Source organism: Gasterosteus aculeatus, chromosome 5, assembly GCF_964276395.1.
Source record: "Gasterosteus aculeatus chromosome 5, fGasAcu3.hap1.1, whole genome shotgun sequence".
NCBI lineage: Eukaryota > Metazoa > Chordata > Actinopteri > Perciformes > Gasterosteidae > Gasterosteus > Gasterosteus aculeatus.
In genome coordinates, this window is record NC_135692.1 from 75,001 (window position 1) to 82,500 (window position 7,500).

The window sequence follows — 7,500 nt, forward strand, 5'->3', positions numbered from 1 at the left end:
CTGCTCTGTTCTGGCAGGTAATCAGGGAGATTTTAAGTAGATGAGTGTCCGGGAATAGTGCACTGCACTCGGGCAGGTCACGCCGCGTAACCCGCCCCGTATCCCGGTTCCCGAACCCGCTTTTCCGCCCAAAGTTGTCCGAAGATGCTTAGGCCCAGCTGGGGAACGCTCCCCACGAAGCCCGGGTCTCAGCCCTGGAGCCCTGTGTTTCCGAAAACCAGGTTTCTGAAATCTGCGACCTGGTGGCCCAGTGATGTCAGCTGGAACTTTTTTTTTCCGGTCCGCTCAAAATTCTCCAGGGGATTTTAGGGCTTTGCGCCACATATTCCGACTTTTACTTAGTTTCTGACGGAGCCAAAAAAGTCCGGGTTTTTTTGCCCTCCTTATCGTCCCGACTGGAAACTTTAACTTTTTTTTTAAGTCAGAAAATTAAAGTCTTTTTCATCCAGGAGACCGACCCTTCCTTCAAAGTGTCCCATACAGTGCTTCGTCATCGGACATCGGCCGGGATCTCACGCTCTCTGGAACTGTTTATTTCATCCATCCACTGCACCTGCTGTTCTGACATCAGCATCCGAGAATAGTGTCCCGTACTGGGACATGGTCTGGGTTCTGCCGCTCTCTGGAACTCTGTATTCATCCATGCGGTACACCTGCTGTTCTGCCATCAGTGTCCGTGAACAGTGATTCTTCATCGGATATCAGCCGGGATCTCACGCTCTCTGGAACTGTTTAATTCATCCATCCACTGCACCTGCTGTTCTGACATCAGCATCCGAGAATAGTGTCCCGTACTGGGACATGGTCTGGGATATCCCGCTCTCTGGAACTATGTTCTGATTATTTCCTTCATCCACTGCACCTGCTGTTCTGACATCAGCATCCGAGAATAGTGTCCCGTACTGGGACATGGTCTGGGATATCCCGCTCTCTGGAACTATGTTCTGATTATTTCCTTCATCCACTGCACCTGCTGTTCTGACATCAGCATCCGAGAATAGTGTCCCGTACTGGGACATGGTCTGGGATATCCCGCTCTCTGGAACTATGTTCTGATTATTTCCTTCATCCACTGCACCTGCTGTTCTGACATCAGCATCCGAGAATAGTGTCCCGTACTGGGACATGGTCTGGGATATCCCGCTCTCTGGAACTATGTTCTGATTATTTCCTTCATCCACTGCACCTGCTGTTCTGACATCAGCATCCGAGAATAGTGTCCCGTACTGGGACATGGTCTGGCATATCCCGCTCTCTGGAACTGTGTTCTGATTATTTCCTTCATCCACTGCACCTGCTGTTCTGACATCAGCATCCGAGAATAGTGTCCCGTACTGGGACATGGTCTGGGATCTCCCGCTCCATGGAACTGTGTTCTGTTTATTTCCTTCATCCACTGCACCTGCTGTTCTGACATCAGCATCCGAGAATAGTGTCCCGTACTGGGACATGGTCTGGGATATCCCGCTCTCTGGAACTATGTTCTGATTATTTCCTTCATCCACTGCACCTGCTGTTCTGACATCAGCATCCGAGAATAGTGTCCCGTACTGGGACATGGTCTGGCATATCCCGCTCTCTGGAACTGTGTTCTGATTATTTCCTTCATCCACTGCACCTGCTGTTCTGACATCAGCATCCGAGAATAGTGTCCCGTACTGGGACATGGTCTGGGATATCCCGCTCTCTGGAACTATGTTCTGATTATTTCCTTCATCCACTGCACCTGCTGTTCTGACATCAGCATCCGAGAATAATGTCCCGTACTGGGACATGGTCTGGGATATCCCGCTCTCTGGAACTATGTTCTGATTATTTCCTTCATCCACTGCACCTGCTGTTCTGACATCAGCATCCGAGAATAGTGTCCCGTACTGGGACATGGTCTGGGATATCCCGCTCTCTGGAACTATGTTCTGATTATTTCCTTCATCCACTGCACCTGCTGTTCTGACATCAGCATCCGAGAATAGTGTCCCGTACTGGGACATGGTCAGGGATCTCCCACTGTCTGGAACTGTGTATTCATCCATCCGCTGCACCTGCTGTTCTTCCATCAGTGTCCGTGAACAGTGCTTCTTCATCGGATATCAGCCGGGATCTCACGCTCTCTGGAACTGTTTATTTCATCCATCCACTGCACCTGCTGTTCTGACATCAGCATCCGAGAATAGTGTCCCGTACTGGGACATGGTCTGGCATATCCCGCTCTCTGGAACTGTGTTCTGATTATTTCCTTCATCCACTGCACCTGCTGTTCTGACATCAGCATCCGAGAATAGTGTCCCGTACTGGGACATGGTCTGGGATATCCCGCTCTCTGGAACTATGTTCTGATTATTTCCTTCATCCAGTGCAACTGCTGTTCTGCCATCAGTGTCCGACAATAGCGCTTCATCATCGGATATCTGCCGTGAAATACCGCTCTCTGGATCTGCTCTGTTCTGGCAGGTAATCAGGGAGATTTTAAGTAGATGAGTGTCCGGGAATAGTGGGCCGTTCTGGGACTTGGTCTGGGATATCACACTCTCTGGAACTATGTTCTGTTTATTTCCTTCATCCAGTGCACCTGCTGTTCTGCCATCACTGTCCGGGAACAGTGTGCCGTTCTGGGTCATGGTCTGGGATATCACGCTCTCTGGAACTATGTTCTGTTTATTTTCTTCATCCAGTGCACCTGCTGTTCTGCCATCAGTGTCCGACAATAGCGCGCCGTTCTGGGACTTGGTCTGGGATATCCCGCTCTCTGGAACTATGTTCTGTTAATTTCCTTCATCCAGTGCACCTGCTGTTCTGCCATCAGTGTCCGACAATAGCGCTTCATCATCGGATATCTGTCGTGAAATACCGCTCTCTGGAACTGTGTATTAGTCCGTCCGCTGCACCTGCTGTTCTGACATCAGCATCCGAGAATAGTGCGCCGTTCTGGGACATGGTCTGGTCTCTGCCGCTCTCTGGAACTCTGTATTCATCCATGCGTTACACCTGCTGTTCTGACATCATCATCCGAGAATAGTGTCCCGTACAGGGACATGGTCTGGTCTCTGCCGCTCTCTGGAACTCTGTATTCATCCATGCGTTACACCTGCTGTTCTGACATCAGCATCCGAGAATAGTGTGCCGTTCTGGGACATGGTCTGGGATATCACGCTGTCTGGAACTGTGTGTTCATCCGTCCACTGCACCTGCTGTTCTGCCATCAGCATCCGAGAATAGTGCCCCGTACTGGGACATCAGCCAGGACGCACCGCCGTCATCTCGTTCGTTCGCTCAGTCATCCATCCACGAAAGCTACCGATCAGCCACAGTGCCCGGAATGATGCCTCCTGCCGGGGTAGCGTCCGCTTGCTCCCCGACAGCCAGTTCTGCATGAGGCTCCGGTTCTTCCACCCCCGCCACTGTCCGAGGGTGTCCGAAAATACTGAGGTCTGAGTCGGATCCGAACCGCACAAACGCCGGTCTTCACGACTGGAGGCCTATGTTTCTAAAAACCGGGTTTCAGGAATCTGCGACCTGGTGGCCCAGTGATGTCGGCTGGAACTTTTTTTTTCCGGTCCGCTCAAAATTCTCCAGGCATTTTCTGAGCTTTCCTTCACATAGTCCGACTTTTACTTAGTTTCTGACGGAGCCAAAAAAGTCCGGGTTTTTTTGCCCTCCTTATCGTCCCGACTGGAAACTTTAACTCCGTATTTTAAGTCAGAAAATTAAAGTTCTTTTCATCCAGGAGACCGACCCTTCCTTCAAAGTGTCCCATACAGTGCTTCGTCATCGGACATCGGCCGGGATCTCCCGCTCTCTGGAACTGTGTATTCATCCATGCGGTACACCTGCTGGTCTGCCATCACTGTCCGGGAACAGTGTGCCGTTCTGGGTCATGGTCTGGGTTCTGCCGCTCTCTGGAACTCTTTATTCATCCATGCGGTACACCTGCTGTTCTGTCATCACTGTCCGGGAATAGTGTGTCGTTCTGGGTCATGGTCTGGGTTCTGCCGCTCTCTGGAACTCTTTATTCATCCATGCGGTACACCTGCTGGTCTGCCATCACTGTCCGGGAATAGTGTGTCGTTCTGGGACTTGGTCTGGTCTCTGCCGCTCTCTGGAGCTCTTTATTCATCCATGCGGTACACCTGCTGTTCTGCCATCACTGTCCGGGAATAGTGTGTCGTTCTGGGACTTGGTCTGGTCTCTGCCGCTCTCTGGAACTCTTTATTCATCCATGCGGTACACCTGCTGGTCTGCCATCACTGTCCGGGAATAGTGTGTCGTTCTGGGTCATGGTCTGGGATATCACGCTCTCTGGAACTCTTTATTCATCCATGCGGTACACCTGCCGTTCTGCCATCACTGTCCGGGAACAGTGTGCCGTTCTGGGACTTGGTCTGGTCTCTGCCGCTCTCTGGAGCTCTGTATTCATCCATGCGGTACACCTGCTGGTCTGCCATCACTGTCCGGGAATAGTGTGTCGTTCTGGGACTTGGTCTGGGTTCTGCCGCTCTCTGGAGCTCTTTATTCATCCATGCGGTACACTTGCTGTTCTGCCATCACTGTCCGGGAATAGTGTGTCGTTCTGGGACTTGGTCTGGGTTCTGCCGCTCTCTGGAGCTCTTTATTCATCCATGCGGTACACCTGCTGTTCTGCCATCACTGTCCGGGAACAGTGTGCCGTTCTGGGTCATGGTCTGGGATATCACGCTCTCTGGAACTCTTTATTCATCCATGCGGTACACCTGCTGGTCTGCCATCACTGTCCGGGAATAGTGTGTCGTTCTGGGACTTGGTCTGGTCTCTGCCGCTCTCTGGAACTCTTTATTCATCCATGCGGTACACCTGCTGTTCTGCCATCACTGTCCGGGAACAGTGTGCCGTTCTGGGTCATGGTCTGGGATATCACGCTCTCTGGAGCTCTTTATTCATCCATCCACTGCACCTGCTGTTCTGCCATCACTGTCCGGGAATAGTGTGTCGTTCTGGGACTTGGTCTGGTCTCTGCCGCTCTCTGGAGCTCTTTATTCATCCATGCGGTACACCTGCTGGTCTGCCATCACTGTCCGGGAATAGTGTGCCGTTCTGGGTCATGGTCTGGTCTCTGCCGCTCTCTGGAACTCTTTATTCATCCATCATGTACACCTGCTGGTCTGCCATCACTGTCCGGGAATAGTGTGCCCTTCTGGGTCATGGTCTGGGATATCACGCTCTCTGGAACTCTTTATTCATCCATGCGGTACACCTGCTGGTCTGCCATCACTGTCCGGGAATAGTGTGTCGTTCTGGGACTTGGTCTGGTCTCTGCCGCTCTCTGGAACTCTTTATTCATCCATGCGGTACACCTGCTGTTCTGCCATCACTGTCCGGGAATAGTGTGTCGTTCTGGGACTTGGTCTGGTCTCTGCCGCTCTCTGGAGCTCTTTATTCATCCATCCACTGCACCTGCTGTTCTGCCATCACTGTCCGGGAATAGTGTGTCGTTCTGGGACTTGGTCTGGTCTCTGCCGCTCTCTGGAGCTCTTTATTCATCCATGCGGTACACCTGCTGGTCTGCCATCACTGTCCGGGAATAGTGTGTCGTTCTGGGTCATGGTCTGGGATATCACGCTCTCTGGAACTCTTTATTCATCCATGCGGTACACCTGCCGTTCTGCCATCACTGTCCGGGAATAGTGTGTTGTTCTGGGACTTGGTCTGGGTTCTGCCGCTCTCTGGAACTCTTTATTCATCCATGGGGTACACCTGCTGGTCTGCCATCACTGTCCGGGAACAGTGTGCCGTTCTGGGTCATGGTCTGGTCTCTGCCGCTCTCTGGAGCTGTTATTTTCCTCCATCCGGTACACCCACTGCTCTGCCATCACTGTCCGAAAATAGTGCTCCGAAATCGGGTAAGTCGCGCGGGGAGCCACCCCTGTATCTCGGCTCCAGGAGCGTCTTTCCGCCCGGGGCCTGGCCCACTATGCTTAGGTCCAGCTGGGGAACGCTCCCCCCGAAGCTCGGGGCCCTGTCCTGGAGATCTCTGTTTCCGAAAACCAGGTTTCTGAAATCTGCGACCTGGTGGCCCAGTGATGTGAGCTAAAAAAAAATTTATCGAAGCGATCTAAAAAAGCCCAGGCATTTTCTGGGCTTTCCTTCACATATTCCGACTTTTACTTAGTTTCTGACGGAGCCAAAAAAGTCCGGGTTTTTTTCGCTCCACATAGTCCCGACTGGAAACTTTAACTTTTTTTTTTTTCCATTATTTCACCCGCGGAGGTCCGCAAACACCTCCAGGGGCCCACAACGGCCGAATTAAGCCAGGAAAAAGACACCAGAACCCGGATCTCTTTACCAGACACCCCCAGAGCCCGGAACTCGGACCCAAACACCTCCAGAGGCCCACAACGGCCGAATTGAACCCGGAAAAAGACGCCAGAACCTGGATCTCTTTACCAAACACCCCCAGAGCCCGGAACACGGACCCAAACACCTCCAGAGGCCCACAACGGCCGAATTGGACCCGGAAAAAGACGCCAGAACCCGGACCCGGTCCCGGATCACCCCGGTACACCCGCGGAGGTCCGCAAACACCTCCAGAGGCCCACAACGGCCGAATTAAGTCCGGAAAAAGACGCCAGAACCCGGATCTATTTACCAAACACCCCCAGAGCCCGGAACACGGACCCAAACACCTCCAGAGGCCCACAACGGCCGAATTGAACCCGGAAAAAGACGCCAGAACCCGGATCTCTTTACCAAACACCCCCAGAGCCCGGAACACGGACCCAAACACCTCCAGAGGCCCACAACGGCCGAATTGAACCCGGAAAAAGACGCCAGAACCCGGATCTCTTTACCAAACACCCCCAGAGCCCGGAACACGGACCCAAACACCTCCAGAGGCCCACAACGGCCGAATTGAACCCGGAAAAAGACGCCAGAACCCGGATCTCTTTACCAGACACCCCCAGAGCCCGGAACTCGGACCCAAACACCTCCAGAGGCCCACAACGGCCGAATTGGACCCGGAAAAAGACGCCAGAACCCGGATCTCTTTACCAGACACCCCCAGAGCCCGGAACTCGGACCCAAACACCTCCAGAGGCCCACAACGGCCGAATTGAACCCGGAAAAAGACGCCAGAACCCGGATCTCTTTACCAGACACCCCCAGAGCCCGGAACTCGGACCCAAACACCTCCAGAGGCCCACAACGGCCGAATTGGACCCGGAAAAAGACGCCAGAACCCGGATCTCTTTACCAGACACCCCCAGAGCCCGGAACTCGGACCCAAACACCTCCAGAGGCCCACAACGGCCGAATTGGACCCGGAAAAAGACGCCAGAACCCGGATCTCTTTACCAGACACCCCCAGAGCCCGGATGAGCTCCACAAACACCTCCAGAGGCCCACAACGGCCGAATTGGACCCGGAAAAAGACGCCAGAACCCGGATCTCTTTACCAGACACCCCCAGAGCCCGGAACACGGACCCTAACACCTCCAGAGGCCCACAACGGCCGAATTGAACCCGGAA